The sequence below is a fragment of the Scylla paramamosain genome, chromosome 2 (genome assembly GCF_035594125.1).
Source record: "Scylla paramamosain isolate STU-SP2022 chromosome 2, ASM3559412v1, whole genome shotgun sequence".
Lineage (NCBI taxonomy): Eukaryota > Metazoa > Arthropoda > Malacostraca > Decapoda > Portunidae > Scylla > Scylla paramamosain.
The window spans coordinates 21,676,777-21,701,763 of NC_087152.1; the positions used below are offsets into that span (position 1 = coordinate 21,676,777).

The window sequence follows — 24,987 nt, forward strand, 5'->3', positions numbered from 1 at the left end:
ACTCCCTTATTTCTTTTCTAAATGTAAAATTAACTTCGTGAATCATTTCCTTGACTTCGAACGTCTAGTCGATACTCTCAAATACATGCCATGTAGGCCCAAGGAATGGGGAAGTTTAATTAAGGACATTTCTTCAATAGCGCACACTTCATTTAAAGATTTCAACACAGTAAAACATCCGTTTCTGAAATTACCACAGGCTTTCTATGACTCACTAAGTTAAAATCAGATGATTCAATCATTATTACTAAACCAGAGAAGGGTCGTGGCAGAGTAGTTATGAACAAAAAGGCTACCTCATGATAGCTGAACGCATTTTAGGTGATACGTCCAAGTTTAAATTAATTAAAGACAAACCTTTCCATTACATCACTAAATTTGAAGATGACCTAGCAAAAACTACTGAGACAACCCCTTTAATTGAAGGTTATCAGTAAGGATATTTTCAAACATCTTTTCACTAGTGGTTCGTCCCCTGGTATTTTATATGGACTTCCAAAAACCCACAAAGCCGGTAATAACATCAGGACAATCCTCAGTACCATTAATACATTTAATTATAAATTATCCAAATACTTCGTCCCAATATTAGAGTCACTAACGCCAAATGAATTTACCTTAAAAAAAATATATATGATTTTGTTAAAGAAATAAATAAATTAGAGACTCATAACACTGTCATGACTAGTTTTGATATTAAGTCACTCTTCACTAATATCCCTCTTGATGAAACCATTCAAATAATGTGTAATGCTCCATTTAAGGTTCATGACACTTAACTATACTAAAAAAAAAAAAAAATTATTAACCTAGTCTTATTAAAGACTCCCTTTTTTCGTTTAATGATAAATTATATGTCCAAGTTGACGATGTGGAGAGGTTCTTGCCTTAGCCCTACTCTTGCTAATGCTTTCCTTTGTCATCATGAAACTAAGTGGTCAAACGAATGCCCTAGTGAGTTTAAACCTATGTTTTAGAGGAGGTATGTTGATGACACCTTCCTTTTATTTAAACACTCTCAGCACATCCCTAAATTTCTGATTTTTTTTTTTTTTTTTTTATTCTAAGCACCCTAATATTGAATTCACTTGTGACACTGAAAACAATGGCTCCATCCCATTTCCGAATGTAATAGTGACTTGCAATAACAACCAACCACAAATTGCTGTTTACCGCAAACCAACCTTCACAGGCTTCGGAACGTACTCATGTCGTTTTATCCCTTGATTATTTAAGATTAATGCTATCTCTTATATCTCTTTTTTTTTTTTTTTTTTATATAGGAGGGACACCGGCCAAGGGAAATAAAAATCTAACAAAAAAAAAAAAAGCCCTCCAAGATGCCGGTCACCGAGTAGAGTCCGAAGTGATGGTCAAAAATTGAAGGATAAGTGTCTTGAAACCTCCCTCTTGAAAGAGTTCGTCATAGGAAGGTGGAAATACAGAAACAGGCAGGGAGTTCCAGAGTTTACCAGAGAAAGGGATGAATGATTGAAAATACTGGTTAACTCTTGCATTAGAGAGGTGGACAGAATAGGGATGAGAGAAAGAAGAAAGTCTTGTGCAGCGAAGCCACGGGAGCAGGGAAGGGGGAGACATGCAGTTAGCAAGATCTGAAGAGCAGTTAGAATGAAAATAGCGGTAGAATATAGCAAGATATGCAACATTGCGGTGATGAAAAAGAGGCTGAAGACAGTCAGTTAGAGGAGAGGAGTTGATGAGACGAAAAGCTTTTGATTCCACCCTGTCTAAAAGAGCGATATGAATGGAACTCCCTCCCCCAGACATGTGAAGCATACTCCATATATGGACGGATAAGGCCCTTGTACAGAGTTAGCAAGGGGGGTGACAAAAACTGGCGAAACGTCTCAAAACACCTAACTACATAGGAGCTGTTTTAGCTAGAGATGAGTTATGATGTTTCCAGTTTAGATTATAAGAAAAGGACAGACCGAGGATGTTCAGCGTAGAAGATGGGGCCAGTTGAGTGTCATTGAAGAAGAGGGGATAGTTGTCTGGAAGGCTGTGTCGAGTTGATAGATGAAGGAATTGAATTTTTGAGGCATTGAACAATACCAAGTTTGCTCTGCCCCAGTCAGAAATTTTAGAGAGATCAGAAGTCAGGCGTGCTGTGGCTTCCCTACATGAACTGTTTACTTCCTGAAGGATTGGACGTCTATGAAAAGATGTGGAAAACTGCAGGGTGGTATCATTAGCGTAGGAGTGAACAGGGCAAGACCTTTGGTTTAGAAGTTCATTGATGAATAAAAGGACGAGAGTGGGTGACAGGACAGAACCCTGAGGAACACCACTGTTAATAGATTTTGGAGTACAGTCTACAGTGATTTTGGAGTACAGTCTACCACAGCAGCAATAGAACGGTCAGAAAGGAAACTTGAGATGAAGTTACAGAGAGAAGGATAGAAGCTGTAGGAGGGTAGTTTAGAAATTAAAGTTTTGTGCTAGCCTTTATGAAAAGCTCTTGATATGTCTAAGGCAACAGCAAAAGTTTTACCAAGAGGATGACCAAGACTCAGTAAGGAAAGCCAGAAGATCACCAGTAGAGCGACCTTGACGGAACCCATACTGGCGATCAGATAGAAGGTTGTGAAGTGATAGATGTTTAAGACTCTTCCTGTTAGGGATAAATTCAAAAACTCTAGATAGGCAGAAAATTAAAGCAATAGGAAGGTAGTCTGAAAGATTAGAACGGTCACTCTTTTTAGGAACTGGCTGAATGTAAGCAAACTTCCAGTAAGAAGGAAAGGTAGATGTTGACAGACAAAGTTGAAACAGTTCGACTAGGCAAGGTGCAAGCACGGAGGCACAGTTTTGAAGAACAATGAGAGGGACCCCATCAGGTCCATAAGCCTTCCGAGGGTTTAGGCCAACTAGGGCATGGAAAACATCATTGCGAAGAATTTTAATAGGTAGTATGAAGTAGTCAGAGGGTGGAGGAGAGGGAGGAACAAGCGCTGAATCGTCCAAGGTAAAGATTTTAGCAAAGGTTTGAGCGAAGAGTTCAGCTTTAGAGATAGATGTGATAGCAGTGGTGCCATCTGGTTGAAATAAAGGAGGGAAAGAAGAAAAAGCAAAGTTATTGGAGATGTTTTTGGCTAGATGCCAGAAGTCACGAGGGAAGTTAGATCTTGAAAGATTTTGACACTTTCTATTAATGAAGAAGCTTTTGGCATGGTTCTGGGCAGAAATATAAAGTGCATGAGATTCTGGTGATGGAAGGCTCAAATACTCGTACCTTTTGTGGGCCACCTCTCTATCATGTATAGCATGACAACAGGCTGTGTTAAACCAAGATTTTGAAGGTTAAGGTCGAGAAAAAGAGTGAGGAATGTACACCTCCATGCCAGACTACTTAACTTCCAAAGTGGAGCACATTCTGACCCTCTTCCCTTTTGCAGAGATCTCCATTCTTGGAGACTTCAATGTTCACCACCAGCTTTGGCTTTCCTCTCCCTTCACTGACCATCCTGGTGAACTAGCCTACAACTTTGCTATCCTCCATGACCTAGAGCAATTGGTGCAACACCCTACTCGTATTCCTGACCGTCTTGGAGATACGCCCAACATTCTTGACCTTTTCCTGACCTCTAATCCTTCTGCTTATGCTGTCACCCTTTCTTCTCCGTTGGGCTCCTCCGATCATAATCTCATATCTTTATCTTGTCCTATCACTCCAATCCCTCCTCAGGATCCCCCTAAGCGAAGGTGCCTCTGGCGTTTTGCCTCTGCTAGTTGGGGGGACCTGAGGCGGTATTTTGCTGATTTTCCTTGGAATGACTACTGCTTCCGTGTCAGAGACCCGTCTTTGTGTGCTGAGCGCATAACAGAGGTGATAGTGTCTGGCATGGAGGCGTACATTCCTCACTCTTTTTCTCGTCCTAAACCTTCTAAACCTTGGTTTAACACAGCTTGTTCTCGTGCTATACATGATAGAGAGGTGGCCCACAAAAGGTACTTAAGCCTTCCTTCACCAGAATCTCATGCACTTTATATTTCTGCCCGGAACCATGCCAAGTCTGTTCTCCAACTAGCCAAAAACTCCTTCATTAACAGAAAATGTCAAAACCTTTCAAGATCTAACTCCCCTCGTGATTTCTGGCATCTAGCCAAAAATATCTCCAATAACTTTGCTTCTTCTTCTTTCCCTCCTCTACTTCAACCAGATGGCACCACTGCTATCACATCTATTTCTAAAGCTGAACTCTTTGCTCAAACCTTTGCTAAAAACTCTACCTTGGACGATTCTGGGCTTGTTCCTCCCTCTCCTCCACCCTCTGACTACTTCATGCCTCGTATTAAAATTCTTCGTAATGATGTTTTCCATGCCCTCGCTGGCCTAAACCCTCAGAAGGCTTATGGACCTGATGGGGTCCCTCCTATTGTTCTCCGAAACTGTGCCTCCGTGCTTGCACCTTGCCTAGTCAAACTCTTTCAGCTCTGTCTGTCAACATCTACCTTTCCTTCTTGCTGGAAGTTTGCCTACATTCAACCTGTTCCTAAAAAGGGTGACCGCTCTAATCCCTCAAACTACCGTCCTATTGCTTTAATTTCCTGCTTATCTAAAGTTTTTGAATCTATCCTCAACAGGAAGATTCTTAAACATCTATCACTTCACAACCTTCTATCTGATCACCAGTATGGGTTCCGTCAAGGCCGCTCTACTGGTGATCTTCTGGCTTTCCTTACTGAATCTTGGTCATCCTCTTTTAGAGACTTTGGTGAAACTTTTGCTGTTGCCTTGGACATATCAAAAGCCTTTGATAGAGTCTGGCACAAAGCTTTGATTTCCAAACTACCCTCCTACGGTTTCTATCCTTCTCTCTGTAACTTCATCTCAAGTTTCCTTTCTGACCGTTCTATTGCTGCTGTGGTAGACGGTCACTGTTCTTCTCCTAAATCTATTAACAGTGGTGTTCCTCAGGGTTCTGTCCTGTCACCCACTCTCTTCTTATTATTCATTAATGATCTTCTAAACCAAACTTCTTGTCCTATCCACTCCTATGCTGATGATACCACCCTGCACTTTTCCACGTCTTTTCATAGACGTCCAACCCTTCAGGAGGTAAACATATCACGCAGGGAAGCCACAGAACGCCTGACTTCTGATCTTTCTAAAATTTCTGATTGGGGCAGAGCAAACTTGGTATTGTTCAATGCCTCAAAAACTCAATTCCTCCATCTATCAACTCGACACAATCTTCCAGACAACTATCCCCTCTTCTTCAATGACACTCAACTGTCCCCCTCTTCTACACTGAACATCCTCGGTCTGTCCTTTACTTATAATCTGAACTGGAAACTTCACATCTCATCTCTAGCTAAAACAGCTTTTATGAAGTTAGGTGTTCTGAGATGTCTCCGCCAGTTTTTCTCACCCCCCCAGCTGCTAACTCTGTACAAGGGCCTTATCCGTCCATGTATGGAGTATGCTTCACATGTCTGGGGGGGTTCCACTCATACTGCTGTTCTAGACAGGGTGGAATCAAAAGCTTTTCGTCTCATCAACTCCTCTCCTCTAACTGACTGTCTTCAGCCTCTCTCTCACCGCCGCAATGTTGCATCTCTAGCTGTCTTCTACCGCTATTTTCATGCTAACTGCTCTTCTGATCTTGCTAACTGCATGCCTCCCCTCCTTCCGCGGCCTCGCTGCACAAGACTTTCTTCTTTCTCTCACTCCTATTCTGTCCACCTCTCTAACGCAAGAGTTAACCAGTATTCTCAATCATTCATCCCTTTCTCTGGTAAACTCTGGAATTCCTTGCCTGCTTCTGTATTTCCACCTTCCTATGACTTGAATTCCTTCAAGAGGGAGGTTTCAAGACACTTATCCACCAATTTTTGACCACTGCTTTGACCCTTTTAGGGACTGGCATTTCAGTGGGCATTTTTTTTTATTAGATTTTTGTTGCCCTTGGCCAGTATCCTTCCTACATAAAAAAAAAAAAAAAAGACACTATCACCTCTGTTATGCACTCGGCACACACAAATGGGTCTCTGTCACGGAAGCAGAAGTCATTCCAAGGAATATCAGCAAAATACCTCCTCAGGTCCTCCCAACTAGCAGAGCTAAAACGCCAGAGGCACCTCCGCTTAGGAGGATCCTGAGGAGGGATTGGAGTGATAGGACAATATACAGATATGAGATTGTGATCGGAGGAGCCCAATGGAGAAGAGAGGGTAACAGCATAAGCAGAAGGATTAGAGGTCAGAAAAAGGTCAAGAATGTTGGGCGTATCTCCAAGACGGTCAGAAATACAAGTAGGGTGTTGTTGCACCAATTGCTCTAGGTCGTGGAGGATAGCAAAGTTGAAGGATAGTTCACCAGCATGGTCAGTAAAGGAAGAGGAAAGCCAAAGCTGGTGGTGAACATTGAAGTCTCCAAGAATGGAGATCTCCGCAAAAGGGAAGAGAGTCAGAATGTGCTCCACTTTGGAAGTTAAATAATCAAAGAATTTCTTATAGTCAGAGGAATTAGGTAAGAGGTATACAGAACAGAAAAAAATTAGTTTGAAAGTGACTCTGTAGTCGTAGTCAGATGGTGGAATATTCAAAAGATTCAAGAGCGTGACATGAGAGAAGGTTAAGTCGTTGCGCACATAAACGCAACATCCAGGTTTGGATTGAAAATGAGGATAGAGAAAGTAGGAGCGAACAGAAAAGGAGCTACTGTCAATTGCCTCAGGCACTTGTGTTTCAGCGAGGAAAAGAAGATGAGGTTTAGTAGAGGAGAGGTGGTGTTCTACAGATTGAAAATTAGATCTAAGACCGCGAATGTTGCAGAAGTTAATGAAGAAAAAGTTGACACATAGGATCGATTCCAGAAGAGCAGTCCGACCTGGGGACATTTGTGGTCCCCTCCCCAGATGGAGACTCCAAGGATGGTGTAGGACTCGCCATGATAATTTTGAATTTTGAGTGCAGGGTGTGTGTAATTAGGTGCTTGTAGTTTTGTGTGAAGGAAGAGAGTTGTCTTTAGAGGTCAGGCTGTGACTGCCCCCTTGTATTGTGAAATACAAAGATAAATGTTCAGTGAGGTCACAGCTGGGTTTAATGATAAGTTCACAGCACCCCCTGATCCAGTGCTTTAGACCTCACTGGGAGTAATTATTGTTTCAACAGGTGCCTACTGCCTCCTCCCATATCGTTGCTATACATTATCTTCTAGCTGATTTGCTTTTGACCATAAAGTTAACTTTTTAAGGAATTTTCTTTAATAACTGGTTTCCGTTAAGCCTCATTATAATACTGTCTACATGTTTGAGAAAGCAAATTTAGTCATGTTTCCTCTAGCCACACACAGACGATAATAAATGAATACATAAATTAGCTTACTATGGCCAGCTTAGCTATACTCTTAGAAAGAGATTCACTATCATACTAGAAGCACAATACCCTGATACCAAGTTTATTTTTATTTTTACCGATACGTACACTATTGCCTCTATTTATTTATTTATTTATTTATTTAAAAGCAGTATTCCTGTTGGACTTATTTTTTGCATCATTTATGAATTCACTTGTTCGAGTTGTTAGGCTCGATATATTGGAAAAACCAAGAGGAATTAACACACAGAATCAGTGAACATAAGGGTAGCTCGATACGTACAGAGAGACAGTTAGTTCATCCTCCTTTTTTCATAACACACATACACACGGTCATTCGCTTTCGGAGAAGGATTTCAACATATTACAGAAAATTGACGCACATACAGACATGGAAAATCATTAGAAGCTATTTACATTAAACACTTGAAACCTGAATTAATTATCTAATTGTCATCAATAGAGTTATATAAGTAAAAAAACTCGGTTCGGAGCTTTGGGTTCCGAGACAGTAATCAACTTAACACACATACACCGCTATCTGTTGTCAGTTCTCAATACTCCTTTAGCTGGGACACGTAAGTTTAGTTGTCTGGCGTTACTACACCTTTAGTTTTATTGCTGTTCCACATTAGTATCTATAGGCAGTGTTTTATTTCAACATAGTTATTTAATTATTTGTATTGCTAATTAGTTTTTCTTCGCTTCACTTATCCGCTACTTATTTGCTGCCGTTTGTTTAGTTTTTTATTCGTCTCATTTTGCTTTACTTATACCTTAGTGTTTTTTTTTATACGTATTATATTTTTGTTTTAAGATATACTCAATGATGTTTTATTTTACTTTTTAGCCTGATGATGCTTTCTTCATAAGGTTATATAAACGTTGTAACTTAAATAAATGAAGAAGAATTCCTGGTTTATTCTTGTTCACTTCGTCTATATATATATATATATATATATATATATATATATATATATATATATATATATATATATATATATATATATATATATATATATATATATATATATATATATATATATATATATATATATATATATATATATATATATATATATATATATATATATATATATATATATATATATATATATATATATATATATATATATATATATATATATATATATATATATATATATATATATATATATATATATATATATATATATATATATATATATATATATATATATATATATATATATATATATATATATATATATATATATATATATATATATATATATATATATATATATATATATATATATATATATATATATATATATATATATATATATATATATATTGAAACAAGGATAAGGCAACCAACAATAAGGGAAGGTGATGTTCTTCCAATAAGAAAATATATTTGAATACAATATTATGGCTGTCGGTGACAAATGCAGTGTAGTTTTGGAAACTGATTCTACATCAGGTTTTAATGTCATACTACGGTGACAGTCGCAGACTCAAATTTTTGATAATTTGAACTGAACGAAATATATACGGCCCGTATGGTTGCATTATGGCACAGAACACTATGTACTTGACAATTTATCTGTACTTTCTAATAAAGAGATCTTATTCTAAAGTCGGCTAAGGAGTACCCAGTTTAGAAAGGTTAGCGTTATCGCCTTTCGGCTTCTGAAAGTGACTTCTACTTTGATGTTTAAGCATTATTCAATAAAATGGTCTTATATTAGTATGTATTACATTTTTTAAAATCTTGAGCTTTGATTCATTTTTTTTGTCCAAATCAAATTACAATATATTAAGAGCAAAAAAAAAAACGTCAACATCAACGTAAGTCAGGAGATGAGATACGGACGGAGTGTTGTTGATCAGCGTCAGAATCTCAGTAATGGCGGACATGCGAGCTTGCACGATAAGAATCACATTCTTATTTTAAGCCTTTACCCATTGATATTACCTGTAAAGTTTAGTAAAGGCTGCTCATGAAAGAGCTCTCTACAAAAGAGGATAAGGAAGGTAAGTCCGTGTCCAGAATGTTGTGTAGTGCTTCCTGGAAAGGCATGTTGTGGCATGCTTGCAGAAGGCTGAGTCGAATCTCACCTGGAATTGTTGCGTAAATATCAAAGTTTTGGAAAGGATCGTTTCTGCTAAGGCAGTTAATTACTTTGAGGGTATCCATTTCCCTGATCATCTCTGGTTGCATCAGTTGGGTCAGGACTGTCTTCTGTCTTATTGTTGGTTTCGTGGTGTCATAGTAGCTTTACCTGTGTCAGCAGTTCATAGGTGTGTTGTACTATTCGTATAGATTAATCTGTACGAGGGTAAATTTTTAGATTTACACCATAATCCCCCTATCCCCCTAAAATAGCCTCACCTCCCCAGTGATCCTAATTAAACCTAGCCAGGGGGCTGCACCCCGCTGGAACCCCTTCAGGGATAGTAATCTAACCCAGGGTGGTCCAACTACGGGCCCGCAGGCCACAAGTGATACGCCAGTTGATTGTCTGTGGCCCGTGACCGCATGTATTATTAATTTATCTTGTACACAAAAAACACAGATGAAGTTTTTCCTTGCCTGTATATGAAATAGTTATTGGAAGTAGGACTACTAGGAATATATATATATATATATATATATATATATATATATATATATATATATATATATATATATATATATATATATATACACACACACACACACACATACACACATAGTGGCCCTCCCTGTAACTGTTTAGTGCTGAAGTGGCCCAAGATGTTGAAGAAGTTGGACCACCCTGATCTAACTCATCCTATCCTACAGGATTGGGTCTAGGGAATTCTTTGTGGAAGTGCTTGCGGGGAAGAGGTGAATATTTTAAAAACTATGGATATCCCACGGAAACTCAGAGAAATAAAGTTTCTTAGAAATCAATAAGGTATGCAAAAATAAAATTTCTTAATGTTGTAATGGAAACTCAGAGAGATAAAGTTTCTTAGAATCCAGTAAGGTATGCAAAAGTCACATTCCCAATGGTAGAGTATGATGGTATAAATAAAAAAATAATACCTTTACGGGTTTGTCAGTAATGTGTTTAGCTTTGAAAAAAAAATACACAAGAAAAAATTTACTTTGTCATTAACCCATTTTACTGATTTAAAACATTTTTTTTTATTTTTTATAGATTTCTGGTTTTGTTTATTCAAGTTTGATGAGATCTATCACTGATAAATTTAAAACCATAATGGGATTTATATTAGGGCTGAATTAATTTACTGAATTTATTCAGCTTGTTTTAATTACTTTTTGAGAAAATAAATGAAAGTAAATGAACTTTATGAGTGTAAATCTGACCTGACTTAACTTTGTGCAGCACTTGACCCTGTGGAGCTCTAACCTTGAGGGGCACTAGCTCTGTAGGGGACTAACCTATCCAAGCAATATCTCCAGACACAATCTTTGTGGGGCTCTAACCTTGCCAAACAATACCTTATTGAGGTGTGGAGTCTCATTTCATCCTTTTTTTTTTAGTGGGTTAAAGTTTTGTGGTGCTTCAGGGTACTAACCTTGTGGGTGCACTAGCTCTGTAGGGCTGTATCCCCACTTGGTTAGACAACAATCCATCATCAGAAATTTTATACTGACGGAACAAGTAATCATAGGTTAAATGGTTGAAATAGACACTGCAATTGAAATACACAGTGCACTATGCACTTAAATCACTTTCTGTTATGGTATCCAGGTTATGCAGATCTCAGAATAAGACACTGTAATAGAAGTGCTATTTAATGAAAAAAAAACTAATAGAAGAAACTAAAGTATTATTTTAGAAGAGGACCATAATGCTTTACACATTTAGGAGTATTGTTTTTGTTAACTTTTATGGATACTGAGAAACTTACTTTATTGAAGTTTTTGTCAAAGTAATAGTTTCTGTGATATAGGGAATTTTTATTGGGTGATGCACATCTGTTGTGTTTACAAATGTGTCCATATTGCCGCCACGTCATGACCAGCAATTGTGGCTGCTATTGTGGTCTAAGTTAAACAATGATATTTTTTTTATGTGAAATATATGTAGTTAAATTAGATCAGGTTAGGTTAGGTCAGGTAAGTTTAGGTCAGGTCAGGTCAGGTCAAGTTAGGTTAGGTTATTTTATTTTATTTATTTATTTATTTATTTATTTATTTATTTATTTATTTATTTATTTATTTATGTAGGAAGAACACTGGCCAAAGGCTGCAAAAATCCAGGCAACAAAATCCAATTAAAGAAAAAAAGCACTGAGATGTCAGGTAAGAAGAACACCAGCCAAAGGCCACAAAAATCTAGCAAAAAAAAAAAAAAAACTGAGGTGTTGGTCCCTAAGTAGGGTCCAAAGCGGTAGTCAAAAAGTGTCTTGAAACCTCCCTCTTGAAGGAATTCAAGTCATAGGAAGATGGAAATACAGAAGCAGGTAGGGAGTTCCAGAGTTTACCAGAGAAAGGGATGAATGATTGAGAATACTGGTTAACCCTTGTATTAGAGAGGTAGACAGAATACGGGTGAGAGAAAGAAGAAAGTCTTGTACAGTGAGGCCTCAAAAGGAGGGGAGGCATACAGTTAGCAAAATCAGAGGAGCAGTTGGCATGAAAATGGCAGTAGAAGATAGCAAGATATGCAACATTGTGGTGATGAGAAAGAAGCTGAAGACATTAGTAAGATATGCAACATTGTGGTGATGAGAAAGAGGCTGAAGACATTAGCAAGATATGCAACATTGCAGTAATGAGAAAGAGGCTGAAGATATTCAGTTAGAGGAGAGGAGTTGATGAGATGAAAAGCTTTTGATTCCACCCTGTGTAGAAGAGTGGTATGAGTGGAACCTCCCTAGATATGTGAAGCATATTCCATACTTGGAGTGTAGGGTGATGAAGGGAGAAAAGGCAAAATTAATTTTTCTGATGTGTTTTATGCTCAAAATTGTCTATAACATAAAAAAAAAAACTATTATCATCGTTTTGTACTTGAAATGCAGTTTGGTCCTATTGTAAAAAATTATCGAAACTAATACAATAATGTTTGAAATGTGGAAGAAGAGGGAACAATAGCAGAAGAATATAAGAAACTGAAAAAATGACCAAGAGGAACATTAAGTAGTGTTGATACAAAGGCTTTACTCCTAACCAACAACTGAATTGAACTCGAGTGAGATAGGCATCAGTAGGAGCCTCACTTCATCCTTGTGGTAGCGGATGAGAGTTTTGTGGCATCTCATGTCACTTGAGACAGTGGGAACATCCTAATAAGAAATTGTTGTTAATGTCTTAAAGAGTTGGAGCTTAGCTGTACTAATGTCCTCTAGAGTTAGTGCCTTGCATGATGAAGAAATTAGTTGTTGGACTGAAAGTTTTTTTTTTCACTACTGCAATTTTGTAAAATATAAAGCTTATATAAATGGCAGTTCTGTTGTAGATCTCACTAATTGGAATGTTTTGTACCCCTGCATCACCCATTGGAATTCAGTCATGGTGGTAAGAAATTTTTGAGGTTTAACTTGAGTTTTATAAGGACCTCCATGTCCAAAGGGTATCAAGCACCAAAAATAAAATTTTACTGATGTGTTCAAAGTTCAACTGTGACTTTGTTTCTAATTTATATACAGGGCTTATTTTGGTATGAAAATGAAGCCTGTCAATTGAATATTATGAATTTAATGAAAATATAGTGGAAATGTTGAAACATAATATATGTTAATATTATATTCTACTGTTTATTACAGTTGCTTAATTTTCACTGAGAAAGGGGGTAAATAGTACTATATAGTGATATCAGGAAAACAGTCATAATGTTGCTTGACCCCCTTTGGATGTGGAAGCTCTCATTTATCTTCTAACTGGGGTCATACTGTTTGATGTAAACAATAAAAAGGGATAAATTATAAGAAATCATAGTAGAATGAAATAAACACCAAAGTAACAAACAGCAGCAGAAATATTTAATCAAGACAACATAAAACTAGAAGAAAATTGTAATTATGTCAGTAACAAGAAGGTTATGCCAGGAATGTGTAGTAATAGCAGTGATAAATTGTCAAACTGGTTTTGTACAAAATTATGCAAAGGTTAGAAGTAAATATTGTAAAGGATATACAGATGAAATTTATGATATTGCACCCTTGTTATATGCAGATTATGGAACACTCTTAGTGAGTGTTATGTCTCTGTGTTGTACAATATTTTTGTGTCCCTAATTGTGTAAGAGACAATGGTTGGAGAGACTGTGATGAGTTTTATAAAATCTTCCTCTTCCAATATATATAACCTTAACATTTTACTTTGGGCTGCATTACAACTGTTGGGCTCTACTTACAAGAAGTACTGTGATTGGTGGCTTGCCCATCTTGATTCCCTCTGGTCTGACTGCTCTGTCCAGTCTTCCTCTTAGGCAGTCTCCTATCTATTCCAGTCTCCACCACATAATATACCCCTTGCTAGAGTGATCTTTATGCTCCAACAAGGCTTTCAATGCCATAAGGTATGCCTCCTTATAACAAATGTGGAGTTTTGACATGTTGAGGCATGCACATAATCACTGGCCTGGTAACTTGTGGTTGCCTTGTCTATTAATTTTGTGATAGCCACCTGACTTCTGGTAATATGCTGATACTCTCTGGCTCTCTTAGTCTTGTGATGACTCGCCTTATCGTGCTATTCAAGGTGGTCTCTTGTCTTATCTATGAGATTGTGATAGCTAATGATAATCTCTACTTGCTGTTATCTATGAGATTGTGATAACTAATGATAATCTTTACTTGCTGTCATGTTTATGTTCTTCCTTTCTCATTTATTATTTAAAATTTTGTATATCCTCTTCTTCTTTCATTCTTGTTATCTCGTATTCTTCTTTCATTTGTATTTTATCCCTTCTTGGTATTTTTGGATTACAATGTAAGTATTATAGGAGATGCAAAGGAAGTACTGTAATGATTGTTAAAAGTTGTTAAAAATTATTAATTGGTAGGACATGGAAAGATATAGCTAGGCCTTATATTCTATGTGGTGTAGGAGAAACAGACATGACAATTTAGGCACTCCGTAGAGTGACAAATTGATCTGAAGGCAGAATAAATCTTTAGCCATTAGAGGTCTTTAATGTGGGATTAAACCTTTGAGTATGAGAACAGAAGGAGAGTTTGTCTCAGATTTCAGGGCTGAGATTCACTAATGGTCCCAAGTTACAAAGTTCTTAAGTATAAAAAGATAATCCATATGAACTCTCAGGTGATTCACTAATGTTTTGTAAGTCCACCAATTTTAAATTGTGAACTTTACCATGACTTCACTTTGTGGCTGACAGATGGCCTTGGATTGTTTGTTAACATTCCCTCTTGACCAACTATAATACTTGAGACATTCCCTCTTGGATAACAGGAGCCAATCACAGTGATAACAAGACAACATGAATACTGTCAAGAGAAGCCAGCAGCATGTCACAGCATACAACAAATGCCATATTACAAATGGTGGAAATTGAATCAAATGTATTACATTTAGGTATAGATGGTGGTACTTATTTCTGATTTCCATGGTAAATGATGCATTCTCTGCTGTAGTATAGTAGGCAACAGAAAAATAGAAATGAGAAAGTGTTTAATAACCTGTGGGGTTGAGTATACTATGACCATTACTCTTGCACTGGTGCAGGAATGATGAGTATGTAGACATAACATGGTGCCTACATCACTTTTAAAAGCCTTACTTGAAAGTTATGGGGCAGATGTAATGTGTGTATAATGTTTTCATACACACTGTATTGCAAGCTTTGTGTATTGCTGCTGAAAAGGATGGACAATAGTATACTTTTACCAATGTTCATAGAAATAACCTATCTGGGATTGTACATCTAGAGCAGTAAAAATATTCCTCATATTGGTTGACTGCAAATATTGTTTTAAAGTCTTTTTCAAAGGGTATATTTTAGTTCATATCTAATGTTTTTTCATATTACTTGTACAGTGGTACCTCGGGTTATGTTCTTAATCCATTCCATGACCCAGGGTGTAACTCGATTTGGGTGCAAGTTGGATCTTCATTTCCCATTGAAATCAATGGGAAATTAATGAATCCATTCCAGATCAGAAATTTTAAAAATTTCCTCTAATATCACTTACATTGCAACCAGACAGATATAGAATGGTAGTAATATGAGGTATCTGAAACATAAAGGTCATAGAGTAATGTCACAATTATGATATACTCTCTCTCTCTCTCTCTCTCTCTCTCTCTCTCTCTCTCTCTCTCTCTCTCTCTCTCTCTCTCTCTCTCTCTCTCTCTCTCTCTCTCTCTCTCTCTCTCTCTCTCTCTCTCTTTGACTATGACTGACAACTCCTGGCTCAGGAATAATCCCAAGCCACCTGAAGCACCACATATTTTGCAATTATTTCCTTTTTTTTCAATGGTTATCACACTTTTCTTTTTTTCCCATCATTTGCACTAGCATTTTTCACTGGCTAAGGATGTCTTTTCTGGTTAGAATGATCGCAAAATAAGGCAGTAAGGGTGAAATAAGTAAGGCACAACATGAGGTATGTCCAGCTGGGGCGCCACTGGTAGTGTGGGCGCAAGACGGATTTGTGGGCGCACGCTGATGCAAAATCTGGGTGTCAGGAAAGGCATAAGTTGGTTTGGGCATATACCAAAGTGGGTGTAACCTGAGGTGCCACTGTACTTTATTACTATAGCAAAGCAGCAACCATGTTGGTGGAGGCCTGTGGAGCTGTAGCATCATGACAGGAAACTGAAGGGGGGGAGCAGGAAGGAGGAAACACCATGCCATTGGCTGAACTGATCATGTCATCAGAGGCAGTGCTTGCCCCTGATTGACTACTGCATCCTCTTGAGTATCTGCATCAGTATTGCATGGAAATATTTTCAGCAAGGAATCTGCCAGATAAAGACTTGACATTTTTACTCTAGAACCTTATACATATTAAATTTTGTTGAACTGATTTCAATTTCGGAATCTAGGCAATGGAACTGCATGATACATAATGATAGCTCACTTTTGAGTTCAGTGTCACCTACCTCTCTATTAAAGGAGGTGTGCCAAATATGCCATGGGGACAATTTTACTTGACAATTATATAATGTAGTATGGTCACACCTCGTCATTCGAATGTCCTTCAATTTGAACAACTTCTGATTTGAACAGGGTTGGCGAACAAATTTTACCCTCCAATTTGAACACAAACACCCATTCAAGTGATGCCTCTCGGTCAGTCCTTTTAGCATTCCTCCTGTCCCCTCCCTTCCCCTCCCCCTTCTCTTCCTCTCCCTTCCCTGTCTCTCTCCCATCCCTCCCCATTTCCTCCCTTCCTTTATCTATCCCACCTACCCTGCCTACTTCCATCTCTCTCTCTCTCTCTCTCTCTCTCTCTCTCTCTCTCTCTCTCTCTCTCTCTCTCTCTCTCTTCTCTCTCTCTCTCTCATCTCTCTCTCTCTCCTCTCTCTCTCTCATCTCCTCTCTCTCTCTCTCTCTCTCTCATCTCTCTCTCTCGCTCTCTCTCTCTCTCTCTCTCTCCTCTCTCTCTCTCTCTCTCTCTCTCTCTCTCTCTCTCTCTCTCTCTCTTCTCTCTCTCTCTCTCTCTCTCTCTCTCTCTACTCTCTCTCTCTCTCTCTCTCTCTCCCCTTCCTTCCTTCCTTCCTTCCCACCCTTCCTCCACTTCCTTGTCCCATGTACTCTCCATCCCCGTATGTCCCTTCCTCCCATTGTTCCTTTCCTCTCCATCTTTCATCTTGTCTCAAAGCTCCCTCCCTGTCACCTCCACTCCCCCATTGTTTCTCAGAGATAAGGGATAAGGGAGTGATACTTTTTGCTCTCTCTCCCCCACATTCATTCTATGTCATTTTCGCTTCATCCTTTCTTACTCATATAATTAAATTTTCATTCTCTATCAGTCATTCTATTTAGCAATTCTCAGTATTGTTCTTACTTTCAGAGAGAGAGAGAGAGAGAGAGAGAGAGAGAGGGGGGGAGGGATTTTAGTTAAAATAAAAATTGTATACATTACAACTGTTTTCAAGACTGAAGATGGCAGGAACTTTTGATGACTCATCATTTTGAGGTTGGTGTTTATTTACAATGATATTTTGTGTAAAATTTCATGGTCATTATTTTTGTATCTGATGCATAGGATGACACTTTTTGTGTCTTTAATTAGGATGATTCAAGTGCCATTTTATATGCCAAAATATATGGTACTTCATGTTTTCTTTTACTGTATTTTGTCTCTATAATTTAGGTTATTTTCATTCAATTCTATGTTTAGGGAACAACATAAACCCATAAAAATTTGAAAAATGGGGATTTTGGGACCTGGAATAGATTAATTCTTTTTACGTTAATTTGAATGGGGATAAATTGCTTCCCTATTTGAACATTCCCAATTCAAACAATCCCCCCAAAAAACAATTTACTTCAAGTTATGAGGTACCACTGTATATTTTTAGATTTAAATTTATACAAATGGATCATAAAGGCTTTGCTATATTGTTTGAACACATTGTTTTCAACTTTTTTTTATTATCAGTAATATGTTGTTGATTTGAATGATTCAAGTTCTAAATTATAAAGGTTAAGTTAAGTAGCACAGGGGTGTTTTTGGGTTCAAGAAATAATTTCTCAAAACTTTGTCTATGTTGAAAATGAATTGTAACTATTTATATTAGTTTAATCATTGTATTTTTTTTTATTTATTTTTACTTCCTTAATTCTTTTCCTTCTTTTTCTTTCTTTTGCCATTCTTCTTTCTGTTCTTTCCTCCTTTTCTTTTTTCTTCCTTTTCCTTCTTTATCTCTTTCATGTCCTTCATTGTATTAATTTCCTTCACCTCTGGTAAAAGTTCATTTCAGCACCACAGTATTTCCCTTTGCTGAAACCTATAGTCAGGTTGTGCCATCATCTCAAAATTTGTGTAGATCTCTGTACTCCCCTCTCTCTTGTCACTGAATGGTTATATGTTAATACAATTTGCTATCTGAGTTTATGTTGTGGGTTGTATGGTGGAAAACAGGTGCTCATAGATCTGGGTGATGTCACCTTATGGGTTCCCTGAATAGTTCTTAACTTGAGAATAAAACAGGCACCTTGTGAAATTTTTTTAAGTGTTTAAGTGAATTGCCATTACAAACTTCTTATGAACTTTAGAAGTTCATAACTGTTTAGTGAATCCCAGGGCCATAATGATTGTTTAAGTTACAAGATTATTTTTTGGTCTTTGTACTCCATCATTGTGAGGTATGGCAAGAAAGAGGAAAAATCACTTGCTTAGAAGGATGATAGGAGAAAAGAGAAGATAGAAAAGGAATAGATTGAGAAGGAGAAAAGAGAAGATAGAAAAGTAGTAGATTGATAAGTGATGTGGAGTGGAGGATTAGGGAGACTGGTCAAGGAGAGGAATGTATGAATAAAACATAGTTGTATGAAGGTAAAAGAAACAGTAGAGAGACTTGGTGACAAGTGAGTGGAAGAGAGAACTGCATCACTCTCTAGATATACAGAGTGGTGGCAAGAAACTGGTGGACAAGATAGCATTATTCATCCAGTTCAAATGAGCTGTCCAGAATCACAATATTATAAGTGCTACTTAAAAAAATAAAAATAAATAAATAAAATGCATTGAAACTTTAAGATGTGTTGCAACATAACTATTAAGTTTTTTTTTTTATATAGATATATTCTTTAGCTGTTTCATTGTTTCATTCAGCACCTGGTACACGTATACAGGTGCAACAGAAGTGTATGTTTGAAGGCATCAACATTTAAAAAAAAAAATTTTATAACACACTGACCCATTGCACTAATGGAACCATACTAGCTTGTACTTTAGGTTTTGGCTGTTCTTGTCCCACATTGCTGTCATCTTCACAGTTGACAGGCAAGTGAACACCTCTCTCTTTTGCTCATACTGTTATCCATTGCCTTAATTATTCCAAAATTATAAGTAAATGACTTTTTATTTGATGATGGAACAACAACACTGTATATCTTCCTGTACACTTGGCTATGCATGTATGTCTTGTGGTGCTGCCTTCCCCGTGTTCTTGACATGTGAATCCCCCAGGCCGTGCCATGGTTAGTTAGTTGTCTTGGTCTGTGCTGCATTAAAAGGTACTTAGATTTTCAAGTGCAACCAGGCCACAACATTTGCATTTTCAACATTTGTGGATCAATTGTACCTGCATGTGTGCTAGTGTGCATGGCTGTATATGTGGTGTGGTGAGCTGTGCTGTGCATGAGATTTGAATTGGTAGGAACTGGTGAAAATTTTGATTTGCATACATTTCCCAAATCTGCCTGTTGAAACAGATGCTTGTAACTTGAGTCTTCACTCACAACCTACAGCATTTTTTAAAACATCTTTTACTGGTAACCAGAGGCATTTGTAACCTGAGGTATATATATATATATATATATATATATATATATATATATATATATATATATATATATATATATATATATATATATATATATGCAGAGAGGTCCCAATGATATGAGCAGTCAGGTTCCATTGAGTTGCTCATATAGTGAATTATCGTATAATGAAACATAGCTAATGGCAGGAAAGTAATTAGGTTTTGTGATTCTTGTTAAAGGTAAGTTTTCAAGCTAAAACATACAATATCAAATGCTACAAACATTTATATGTAGGTATATTACAGAATTGTCAATAAAGCAACCTGAAAGAAAACAAAAAAAAACCTACAAAAAACATGATTTAATATTAATTGAAAATAAAATGTGCATAACACTTAACAATGTGTAGGGAGGGAACTTGCTCACCACTCTTGTGCCTCTTAATAATTTCTGCCTTCTTTACAAGTGTTATCACTCTAACTCGCTTAGTCTTACTGCTAGGACTCTCACTAGAACTCATTGGCTGCTTGGGAGGCATAGTTAGCACTTGAAAGGTTAGTCGCACACACAACACCACATGAAAGACACCAAATGAAAGAACATGTTAGCAGTAATATTGTAATATATCTAAGCTCCAATCAGTCACATAGAGCACTGTACACAGTACTTGCACTGTATTGTAAATATGCATGTAAGCAAAATGGCGAAAGAGTACGAGTATAATAACAAGCAGTAAGGTTGTAAGAGTGGGAGTCTAAGAGAAACAGAGTTCAGCTTTAGAGAGGACTGGCGGGAGAATGAATACCACTCACAAACTTGTCTTTGCACATCTGAATCATCATACATTATGATATAGGCCGGATGTGTTAGAGGAAGGGTGTAGGAAGGCGTACATTTTAACTTTTGTAATTTTACTTGCTTCAGAGAGAAGGTCTTATCATCAGAGTTTTGCACTGGTATAAAGAAAATAGTCCCTAATTTACACATCTTGTATAGTGGGACTTCCCTGTGTGTGTGTATATATATATATATATATATATATATATATATATATATATATATATATATATATATATGTATATGTATATATATATATATATATATATATATATATATATATATATATATATATATATATATGTATATGTATATGTATATATATATATATATATATATATATATATATATATATATATATATATATATATATATATATATATATATTTATATATATATATATATATATATATATATATATATATATATATATATATATATATATATATATATATATATATATATGTATATGTGTATATATATATATATATATATATATATATATATATATATATATATATATATATATATATATATATATATATATATATATATGTATATGTGTATATATATATATATATATATATATATATATATATATATATATATATATATATATATATATATATATATATATATATATATGTATGTATATGTGTATATATATATATATATATATATATATATATATATATATATATGTATATGTATATATATATATATATATATATATATATATATATATATATATATATATATATATATATATATATATATATATATATATATATATGTATATGTGTATATATATATATATATATATATATATATATATATATATATATATATATATATATATATATATATATATATATATATATATATATATATATATATATATACCTTCTAAACCTTGGTTTAACACAGCTTGTTCTCGTGCTATACATGATAGAGAGGTGGCCCACAAAAGGTACTTAAGCCTTCCTTCACCAGAATCTCATGCACTTTATATTTCTGCCCGGAATCATGCCAAGTCTGTTCTCCAACTAGCCAAAAACTCCTTCATTAACAGAAAATGTCAAAACCTTTCAAGATCTAACTCCCCTCGTGATTTCTGGCATCTAGCCAAAAATATCTCCAATAACTTTGCTTCTTCTTCTTTCCCTCCTCTACTTCAACCAGATGGCACCACTGCTATCACATCTATTTCTAAAGCTGAACTCTTTGCTCAAACCTTTGCTAAAAACTCTACCTTGGACGATTCTGGGCTTGTTCCTCCCTCTCCTCCACCCTCTGACTACTTCATGCCTCGTATTAAAATTCTTCGTAATGATGTTTTCCATGCCCTCGCTGGCCTAAACCCTCAGAAGGCTTATGGACCTGATGGGGTCCCTCCTATTGTTCTCCGAAACTGTGCCTCCGTGCTTGCACCTTGCCTAGTCAAACTCTTTCAGCTCTGTCTGTCAACATCTACCTTTCCTTCTTGCTGGAAGTTTGCCTACATTCAACCTGTTCCTAAAAAGGGTGACCGCTCTAATCCCTCAAACTACCGTCCTATTGCTTTAATTTCCTGCTTATCTAAAGTTTTTGAATCTATCCTCAACAGGAAGATTCTTAAACATCTATCACTTCACAACCTTCTATCTGATCGCCAGTATGGGTTCCGTCAAGGCCGCTCTACTGGTGATCTTCTGGCTTTCCTTACTGAGTCTTGGTCATCCTCTTTTAGAGACTTTGGTGAAACTTTTGCTGTTGCCTTGGACATATCAAAAGCCTTTGATAGAGTCTGGCACAAAGCTTTGATTTCCAAACTACCCTCCTACGGTTTCTATCCTTCTCTCTGTAACTTCATCTCAAGTTTCCTTTCTGACCGTTCTATTGCTGCTGTGGTAGACGGTCACTGTTCTTCTCCTAAATCTATTAACAGTGGTGTTCCTCAGGGTTCTGTCCTGTCACCCACTCTCTTCTTATTATTCATTAATGATCTTCTAAACCAAACTTCTTGTCCTATCCACTCCTATGCTGATGATACCACCCTGCACTTTTCCACGTCTTTTCATAGACGTCCAACCCTTCAGGAGGTAAACATATCACGCAGGGAAGCCACAGAACGCCTGACTTCTGATCTTTCTAAAATTTCTGATTGGGGCAGAGCAAACTTGGTATTGTTCAATGCCTCAAAAACTCAATTCTTCCATCTATCAACTCGACACAATCTTCCAGACAACTATCCCCTCTTCTTCAATGACACTCAACTGTCCCCCTCTTCTACACTGAACATCCTCGGTCTGTCCTTTACTTATAATCTGAACTGGAAACTTCACATCTCATCTCTAGCTAAAACAGCTTCTATGAAGTTAGGTGTTCTGAGACGTCTCCGCCAGTTTTTCTCACCCCCCCCAGCTGCTAACTCTGTACAAGGGCCTTATCCGTCCATGTATGGAGTATGCTTCACATGTCTGGGGGGGTTCCACTCATACTGCTGTTCTAGACAGGGTGGAATCAAAAGCTTTTCGTCTCATCAACTCCTCTCCTCTAACTGACTGTCTTCAGCCTCTTTCTCACCGCCGCAATGTTGCATCTCTAGCTGTCTTCTACCGCTATTTTCATGCTAACTGCTCTTCTGATCTTGCTAACTGCATGCCTCCCCTCCTTCCGCGGCCTCGCTGCACAAGACTTTCTTCTTTCTCTCACTCCTATTCTGTCCACCTCTCTAACGCAAGAGTTAACCAGTATTCTCAATCATTCATCCCTTTCTCTGGTAAACTCTGGAACTCCTTGCCTGCTTCTGTATTTCCACCTTCCTATGACTTGAATTCCTTCAAGAGGGAGGTTTCAAGACACTTATCCACCAATTTTTGACAACTGCTTTGACCCTTTTAGGGACTGGCATTCCAGTGGGCATTTTTTTTTATTTGATTTTTGTTGCCCTTGGCCAGTATCCTTCCTACATAAAAAAAAAAAAAAATATATATATATATTATATATATATATATATATATATATATATATATATATATATATATATATATATATATATATATATATATATATATATATATATATATATATATATATATATATATATATATATATATATATATATATATATATATATATATATATATATATATATATATATATATATATATATATATATATATATATATATATATATATATATATATATATATATATATATATATATATATATATATATATATATATATATATATATATATATATATATATATATATATATATATATATATATATATATATATATATATATATATATATATATATATATATATATATATATATATATATATATATATATATATATATATATATATATATATATATATATATATACAGTGAAATCTCATGTACTGTATTTCTCCTGTCAGTGAAATCTCTGTTTTACTGTACGTCTCCCTTTTTGAACAACTTGGTTTTTGAACAAAAATTTTAAGGGGAGGGGATGGATACCTTAAAAAAAAAAAATTTTCAACCCATAGGTCAAAATTGAGTTATTAACATCATAGTCACCCTTAACATGTCTGGTGTTTTCTGTGAAAACTGAAGTTAATACCATTTTTCCTTATTTTTTAAAATCACCTTTGTTTACCATTATTAAAGGGCTTTAAATGCCCTGCGTGCCTCGTGCTTGGTCACCTGGCTTAAAAACTCATCATTTTGAAGCAGTTTTTTTTACTTCTTTTCAGTGATTTTTTTTTAATATATGTGGAGCTTTAGTTGACAACATCACTGATGAGCCACAAGGGACTCAGAGGGAGGCCAGCCACTGCGGTCAGTCCAGTGAGATGTCAGAGTGTGTCCACACTCTGCTATCCAAAGCTACTTCAGTTTTTTTTTTTTTTTTTTTTTTTTTTTTTTTTTTTTTTTTTTTTTTTTTTGTAGCAAGGACACTGGCCAAGGGCAACAAAAATCCAATAAAAAAAATGCCCACTGAAATGCCAGTCCCATAAAAGGCTCAAAGCAGTAGTCAAAAATTGATGAATAAGTGTCTTGAAACCTCCCTCTTGAAGGAATTCAAGTCATAGGACAATGGAAATATAGAAGCAGGCAGTGAGTTCCAGAGTTTACCAGAGAAAGGGATGAATGATAGAGAATACTGGTTAACTCTTGCATTAGAGAGGTGGACAGAATAGGGGTGAGAGAAAGAAGAAAGTCTTTTGCAGCGAGACCACGGGAGGAGGAGAGGCATGCAGTTAGCAAGATCAGAAGAGCAGTTGGCATGAAAATAGCTGTAGAAGACAGCTAGAGATGCAACATTGCAGTGGTGAGAGAGAGGCTGAAGACAGTCAGTTAGAGGAGAGGAGTTGATGAGATGAAAAGCTTTTGATTCCACCCTGTCTAGAAGAGCAGTATGAGTGGAACCCCCCCAGACATGTGA

At 36.3% G+C, this 24,987-nt stretch overlaps 2 protein-coding genes across 6 annotated transcripts in view; one reads left to right on the plus strand and one right to left on the minus strand.

Moving 5' to 3' along the window:
* The window catches only part of LOC135111800 (uncharacterized), a 201,388-nt gene extending 186,719 nt beyond the window's left edge, over window positions 1-14,669 (minus strand). For both annotated transcript variants that reach the window (XR_010273918.1, XM_064025517.1), the window contains exon 1: window positions 13,683-14,669. The gene's annotated coding sequence lies outside the window, so the exon portion shown is untranslated. The remainder of the gene's footprint in view (window positions 1-13,682) is intronic.
* Window positions 9,205-24,987, plus strand: part of LOC135111778 (transcription factor elt-3-like) — a 261,683-nt gene continuing 245,900 nt past the window's right edge. For all 4 annotated transcript variants that reach the window (XM_064025503.1, XM_064025492.1, XM_064025496.1 and 1 more), the window contains exon 1: window positions 9,205-9,363. The gene's annotated coding sequence lies outside the window, so the exon portion shown is untranslated. The remainder of the gene's footprint in view (window positions 9,364-24,987) is intronic.